Genomic DNA, 8,412 nt, shown 5'->3' on the forward strand with positions numbered 1-8,412 from the left:
GGGACAAATTACCTGCGCTCCAGGACACCTACACCACCTGTCACAGGAAGGCCAAAAAGATCATCAAGGACAATAACCACCCAAGCCACTGCCTGTTCACCCTGCTATCATCCAGAAAGCGACGTCAGTACAGGTGCATCAAAGCTGGGACCAGGAGACTGAAAAACAGATTCTATCTCAAGGCCATCAGTCTGTTAAATAGCCATCACTAGCACATTAGAGGCTGCTGCCCTATACATAGAGTTGAAAACACTGGCCACTGTAATAATTGGAACACTAGTCACTTTAATAATCTTTAAATATTTTGCATTACTCATCTCATATGTATATACCGTATTCTGTCTTATTCTACTGTATCTTAGTCTATGCCACTCTGACATTACTCGTCCAATTACTTATATATTCTTAATTCCATTCCTTTAGATCGTGTGTATTGTTAGATATAACTTTTTAGATTTGACTGCACTGTTGGAGCTAGAAACACAAGCATTTCGCTACACCCGCAATAACATCTGCTAAACACGTGTATGTGACATAAAATTGTATTTGATTTTGATTTGACAACACCCCATAAGGACAAAGCAAAAACAGGCTTTTAGATTTTTTGGAAATGTATTAAAAATAAACTGAAAATCCACATCTACATAAGTATTCAGACCCTTTACTCAATACTTTGTTGCAGCACCTTTGGCAGCGATTACAGCCTTGAGTCTTTTTGCATATGATGCTACAAGCTTGGCACACCTGTATTTTGGTCGTTTCTCCCATTCTTCTCTGATCATCTAAAACTCTGTCATGTTGGATAAGGAATGTCGCTGCACAGCTATTTTTAGCCCTCTCCAGGGATGTTCGATCGGGTTCAAGTCCGGGCTCTGGCTGGGCCACTCAAAGACATTCAGAGACTTGTCCCGAAGCCACTCCTGCGTTGTCTTGGCTGTGTGCTTAGGGTCGTTGTCCTGTTGGAAGATGAAACTTTTTTCACTGTAGGGATGGTGCCAGATTACCTCCAGATGTGATGCTTGGCATTCAGGCCAAAGAGTTCAATCTTAGTTTCATCAGACCAGAGAATCTTGTTTCTCATGGTCTGAGTCTTTAGGTGCCTTTTGGCAAACTCTAAGTGGGCTGTCTTGTGCCTTTTACTGAGGAGTGGCTTCGTCTTGCCACTCTACCATAAAGGCCTGATTGGTGGAGTGCTGTAGAAACAGTTGTCCTTCTGGAAAGTTCTTCCATCTCCACAGAGGAACTCTAGAGCTCTGTTAGTGACCATTGGGTTCTTGGTCACCTCCCTGACCAAGTCCCTTCTCCCCCCGATTGCTCAGTTTGGCCGGAAGGCTAGCTCTAGGAAGAGTCTTGGTTGTTCCAAACGTCTTCCATTTAAGAATGATGGAGGCCACTGTGTTCTTGGGGACCTTAAATGCTGCAGAAATGTGTTGGTACAGTTCCTCAGATCTGTGCCTCGCCACAATCCTGTCTCGGAACTCGAAAGACAATTCCTTCGACCTCATGGCTTGGTTTTTGCTCTGACATGCACTGTCAACTGTAGGACCTTATATAGACAGGGATGTGCCTTTCCTAATTATGTGCAATCAATTGATTTTACCACAGGTGGACTCCAATCAAGTTGTAGAAACATCTCAAGGATGATCAGTGGAAACAGGATGCATGTGAGCTCAATTGCGAGTCTCATAGCAAACTATCTGAATACTTATGTAAATAAGGTATTTCTGTTTTTTATTTGTAATAAATTATAAAACGTTTGAAATTCCACAAATTAACTTTTAACAAGGCACATCTGTCAATTTAAATACATTCCAGGTGACTACCTAATGAAGCTGGTTGAGAGAATGCCAAGAGTGTGCAAAGTTGTCATCAAGGCAAAGGGTGGCTACTTTGAATAATCTCAAATATATTTTGATTTGTTTAACACCTTTTTGGTTACTACATGATTCCATGTGTTATTTCATAGTTTTGATGTCTTCACTATTATTCTACAATGTAGAAAATAGTAAAAATAGAGAAAAACCCTGGAATGAGTAGGTGTGTCCAAAGTTTTGACTGGTACTGTATATATCACAATCTGTTGCTTCATTGGCCCGTGCTATTGTTTGAATTCAAGACCAGATTGATCTCAGTTTGTCATTGTCAGAGTAGCCACTCATTTCGGTCAATTGTGTGGTATAAAAAAAAATCTGTATCTGGTGGGCTCACTTGACCACAGTAAAAAAATCCTACTGATGTAATAGTTTGCAGGCTTTTCGTCAGGTGTGGCATACATGTTCTATAGGTCTTGAGGTAGAGCACCTTGGAAACGAGCTGCAACACTTGGGAGATGGGCCACACCTCCGACAAGTGAGAAGTCAAGCTTGGGATGAGTGCAACACAATCGTCTTTCTTTCATTCTTTCAAACATCTCCCCTTTCTATACCCAGCATTGGTGGGTGCTTCTTATTGATAAATGGATCTAAACTCTGATGTGTGAGTGGTTGTCTGAAGTAGGCTATAAAGATGCCACTGGTAAAGTTCCTATACAATAGTTGCAGCTTTTCTCAGTTTCTAGACTCAGGTTCTACCTGATCCTTCATCCCAACAAATGTCAACCTGCTCCTGGTGACTGTGAGCTACTCATCTAATGTCTGGAACACTATTGGAGGGATGCAACACCATTCTTCCATGATAAATTCCATAATTTGGTGTTTTGATGGAAAACTCTGTTTCAGTCGCCGCTCCAGAATCTCCCAGCTATTCAATTGGGTTGAGATCTGGTGACTGACACACGTTAAACCCCCTATGCTCCTTTGAGACCCCTCTTTCAAAGTCACTTAACGCTCTTCTTCTAGCCATGGTAGTAGCCAAAACAATCGGCAACTGGGTATTTTTACACATTACCCTAAGCAGAGGTGGAAAAAGTACTCAATTGTCATACTTGAGTAAAAGTAAAAAGTAAAAGCTATACATCAAATTCCTTATATTAAGCAAATCAGACATCACAATTTCCTTTTTTTGTATTTTATTGACAGCCGGGGCACACTCCTACAGTCAGACATAATTTACAAACTAAGCATTTGTGTTTAGTGAGTCTGCCAGAACACAGGCAGTAGGGATGACCAGGGACATTCTCTTGATAAGTGCGTGAATTGGACCATTTTCTGTCATGCTAAGAATTAAACATGTAACAAGAACTTTTGGGAGTCAGGGAAAATGTATGGAGTAAAACCAACATTATTTTCTTTAGGAATGTAGTTAGTGAAGGAAACGTTGTCAAAAATATAAATAGTAAAGTACAGATACCCAAGAAAATTACAGATTTAGTACTTTCAAGTAATTTTACAAAAGTACTTTATACCACCGACCCTAAGCATGATGGGATGTTAATTGCTTAATTTATTCAGGAACCGCACCTGCTTTCAACAAACTTTGTATCCCCTTATTTACTCAACTGTATCCTTTATTTTGGGAGTTACCTGTCGCGTCAGTGATCTCTGGTGGCAAAAATATTTATTGCAACTAATCAGAGAAAAACAACTCCAAAGTATATTCTGATGACAGAACTTCGATGAATAAGTTTACCCCAACATACTGTTTCTTTCACCATCTGGCTTTGATACAAATGTGTATATTACTTGGTAAGAGTTCATAATGTCCATATAAGATAATTTCTTGACAAATACAAACAAAATACTTTTCACTGGTGAACAGAGTGGTATGTATACTAGCAAGCAGGATCAATGAGTTAGTCAGCAAACTTGCCTAAATATATGTTTTATTATTTTGGAAGATAAGCTTGAAATGAGCATGGTCTAATTGACTCAACAACCAAAAACACATATATACATTTAGATGTATTAATGAACCAGAAAATCTGGTTGTTTCTCAAAGTTAGCTGGCTAACTCATTGATCCTGATTTGCCGTATACCCCTCTGGACAGTATTAAAAACAGAAAACAGGGCAGACTTCTTAATTGCATGAATTTCATTTGCCAACAAAAAAAATGGTTACAATCAGAAATGCATCTGGTGATCCTGGTAGCCTTGCATTTGTGACATGACAAGACCAATCTGTATAGCTGTAAATGATGCATCAGGGAGCCTGTGCTCAGTGAGAGCTACCTGACAGAGAGCATGCTGGGAAAAATGTTAGACCAGTTCACAAAGCGCACCCTCATCTTCTCATAGACGTAGTTCCTGTTCATGTCGGCATTGATCTCCAGGTACTTTTGCCCAGAGGTGGTGTATGCAGGCCAGGTCACAGGCACCTTGGACTCCCCGTTGTTGGGGTCTCTGTGGTGGGAAAGGGGTTGATGGTAAGAAAAACATAATGGTGAGAACATTAGGTATATTATAGTTTTTGTGAGGATACCATCACTTATACAGTAATCACATCCAGTGGGGGAGACATATACATGATTGCATTGCAGCTCTTTTTTACCCGGTCCTGGGGAAGTTGGTCCAGTAGGCAATCAAGTATCTGGAGACATCTGGTGGCTGGGCCAGTATGCCAGGGGCGTGGTGAAGGGCTTGCCGAATACATACTGCAGGTCATCAGCATGGTCAGCCTCCATCCAGCTGGGGTAAGGTTGGACTATTCCGGGTGGGCTCCGAAAACTGGTAGGAGTAGGTGTGTACAGATCTCGGGTAGGGCAAGGAGAGGAGAAATTACTAGATATCTTATGTAATGCTAGGATGGGAAACAAACTGGGTGAGAAGGGCTGTGCTACAGTAACAATGAGGAAGACTCACTGGGCATTAGAGGCGTGCAGGTAGAGAGCAACCTGGGTAGGAACTAGGAAGATGTAGTCAGTTTCGATCATAACAACGGTCTTCTTGATTGTCTTCTGGCTAGGCTGGTCTCCCCAGTCAGCCGTGTACTCTGCGAAAGCGTTGTTGGTAGCAGCCTCTCCCTTCTTAGTCAAAGAACCCAAGAGCAGTTTCACGTCTGACCTGTAGTGAGAAAGAGGAAGAGAGATGCACTATATATACAAAAGTATGTGGACACCCCTTCATATTACTGGATCTGGCTATTTCAGCCACACCCATTGCTGACAGGTATATAAAATCGAGCACACAGCCATGCAATCTCCATAGACAAACATTTGCAGTAGAATGACCTTATTGAAGAGCTCAGTGACTTTCAGCTTGAGGTTCAGCTTGAGGTGGTGATCCGTCATCCACACTGATATGTCTGCCAGACATGCAGAGATGCGATTCGCCACCTGGTTATCAGAAGGGGGAAAGGAGAAGATTAATTGTGTGTCGTCTGCGTAGCAATGATAGGAGAGACCATGTGAGGATATGACAGAGCCAAGTGACTTGGTGTATAGCGAGAATAGGAGAGGGCCTAGAACTGAGCCCTGGGGGACACCAGTGGTGAGAGCACGTGGTGCGGAGACGGATTCTCGCCATGCCACCTGGTAGGAGCGACCTGTCAGGTAGGACGCAATCCAAGAGTGAGCCGCGCCGGAGATGCCCAACTTGGAGAGGGTGGAGAGGAGGATCTGATGGTTCACAGGATCAAAGGCAGCAGATAGGTCTAGAAGGATGAGAGCAGAGGAGAGAGAGTTAGCTTTTTTGGACACTGTTAACAAACCTTCAGACGTGCTTCAATGCCATTACAACACTCCTTCCGTGGCCTCCAACTGCTTTTAAATGCTAGTAAAACTAAATGCATGCTCTTCAACCGATCGCTGCCCGCACCCGCCCGCCTGACTAGCATCACTACTTTGGACCGTTCTGACTTAGAATATGTGGACAACTACAAATACCTAGGTGTCTGGTTAGACTGTAAACTCTCCTTCCAGACTCACATTAAGCATCTCCAATCCAACATTAAATCTAGAATTGGCTTCCTATTTCGCAACAAAGCCTCCTTCACTCATGCTGCCAAACATACCCTCGTAAAACTGACTATCCTACCGATTCTTTACTTTGGCTATGTCATTTACAAAATAGCCTCCAACACGCTACTCAGCAAAATGGATGCAGTTTATCACAGTGCCATCCATTTTGTCACCAAAGCCCCATATACTACCCACCACTGCGACCTGTATGCTCTCGTTGGCTGGCCCTTGCAATATTCATTGTAAAATCCACTGGCTCTAGGTCATCTATAAGTCTTTGCTAGGTAAAGCCCCGCCGTATCTCAGCTCACTGGTCACCATAGCAACACCCACCCGTAGCATGCGCTCCATCAGGTATATTTCACTGTTCATCCCCAAAGCCAACACTTCCTTTGGCCGCCTCTCCTTCCAGTTCTCTGCTGCCAATGACTGGAACGAATTACAAAAATCACTGAAGCTGGAGACGTACATCTCCCTCTCTAACTTTAAGCATCAGCTGCCAGAGCAGCTTACCGATCACTGTACACAGCCAATCTGCCAATAGCACACCCAACTACCTCATCCCCATATTGTTATTTATCTTCTTCCTCTTTTGCACCCCAGTATCTCTACTTGCACATCATCATCTGCACATCTATCACTCCAGTGTTAATGCTACATTGTCATTATTTCACCTCTATGGCCTATTTATTTCCTTACCTCCCTAATCTTCTACATTTGCACACGCTGTACATAGATTTTTCTATTGTGTTATTGACTGTACGTTTGTTTATGTGTAACTCTGTGTTGTTTTTGTCGCACTGCTCTGCTTAATCTTGGCCAGGTCACAGTTGTAAATGAGAACTTGTTCTCAACTGGCCTACCTGGTTAAATAAAATAAAAATAAAAAATGGATATGTGGATGAAAGACAAGGGCTGACGCCTTATTAGCTGATGTCCTACTCTAGTGACAGGTAAAGACACAGGCACAGGTGTAGGATCTTAATTTGAGCCAGTTTGCTAAAGCAGGAAAATAATTCTGCAGCAACAGCAAATGTAAATTCTTATGTGGATTATAGTCAATGGACATTTTCATGGGGTTTAATACAATTTTCGTAATGGAAAATCAAGTCTGAAATTTCTAAGTGAAAATTACAAACTTCAGAAGCTTTTTTAAACCTCAAATGGATTACAAGTTTTAGTTATACTGCAACTGGGTGATCAAATTAAGATCCTACATTTGTACATAATACATACCGCTGCTGCCCTGAGGGACCCATATGTTCAGGTAGAGGCAGTCCTCTTGGCCACGGGTGTCAGACTAGAGCAAGTTCAGCTGCATACATCTCGGTTTGAACTTAGTGGCCTTGAGAACACCTGGAAGGAGACACAGGGAGAAGCAGTCAGTCAACTGATCAGTGTTAGTAAGAGTAAGGTCTGATACATGACTGTCAAATATTTATTTAAAAATCTGCTTCAGTATTACTACATTGTTTTGTACAAATAACATGATATTCCTTGCTGAATGGATAGACATCTGAGGCATTTAGTTTTTTTGGTACCCACCATCCCATCCAGGATGACGCTTGGGCTTCTCAAACTTGCCGGGCTTGTCAGCGAAGGGGATTCCTTTAAAGACGTCCATGGTACGGAACAGTCCATCAGAATTGATGTTCTTCCCCTGCACCATGCCTCCCTCAGTGTACACCACTCCAAGCTACACGTCCACACCCAAAGGGCAGATACCAACTCATTAAACATTCAGTAATATGTGCATGTGTAAAGTGTGAAACTGTTTTTTATAATAGGCACCAATCTATTCAGTGTTGCTATTTTATGGATGTAGTGTCATTGTTTTTTGTTGTTCATAAGTACGAACTGTTGCAAAAAAGATGTTCAGCTGTTGAATTCACACCGCTTGTCAACCCATTGCTGATAAACGTGAAAAAACCTGCAGCTTGAGTACAAATGCAGGAGATGTTCTTAACTCTTTGATGTTTTAAGCCTTTGTGTTTTACTATTGTTTACTTTCTCAGTATAAACTATTTTATACTTAGTAGCCTTTTTTTGTCCAACTACATTTCTATAGTATCTTCTTCACTTCAACGTGGTGATCAAAACCACAGATCGTAAGAGAAAACATTGCTACATTAAAACAGCTACATTATCAAATATCACATTTGGAAATGTGTTTTACTAAAAAAGCTAATCATTTCTTTAACTACAGTAAAGATCAAATGATCAAAACCAAATCAACTAAAAAGGACTTACAGTGGCAGCAGAGGCGGACCCCAGGAACAGGGCAGCAGAAACCAAAATCCCCAGCGTCTTCATAACAGTCATCCAAAGACACCTGTAAGCACACCTTTTATATAGGAGGAGGCCCCTCCCATCTCTCTAGCCATATTACACGATCACAGAGCATGTTCTGTTCCAGACAGAGTCCATAAAGGTGCCCGCAGGTTAAATTTTGTTCTGCTCCTAGAAGAACTCGGTGAGGCAAAAGTGAACGTTTGTGCTAGCAAGTGCTGAGCGATTAGTGCTTTTTGAGTTTGTTTCGGTTTGATTATGACATTGTTTTCACAGTTTTCGATTTCAA

The 8,412-nt window shown here is 41.9% G+C and overlaps 1 pseudogene across 1 annotated transcript; it reads right to left on the reverse strand.

The window, feature by feature from the left end:
* Positions 1-2,996: 2,996 nt before the first annotated feature.
* LOC145858899 (bile salt-activated lipase-like) lies at positions 2,997-8,147 on the reverse strand (annotated as a pseudogene). Its single transcript, XR_014379312.1, has 6 exons — positions 8,085-8,147; positions 7,380-7,530; positions 7,052-7,190; positions 4,738-4,938; positions 4,427-4,627; positions 2,997-4,278 (listed from the first exon to the last, which is right to left on the reverse strand). The product of XR_014379312.1 is annotated as a bile salt-activated lipase-like (transcript).
* Between the last annotated feature and the right edge of the window lie 265 nt (positions 8,148-8,412).

The sequence above is a fragment of the Salmo salar genome, chromosome 11 (genome assembly GCF_965601325.2).
Source record: "Salmo salar chromosome 11, fSalSal1, whole genome shotgun sequence".
In the NCBI taxonomy this organism is placed as follows: Eukaryota; Metazoa; Chordata; class Actinopteri; order Salmoniformes; family Salmonidae; genus Salmo; species Salmo salar.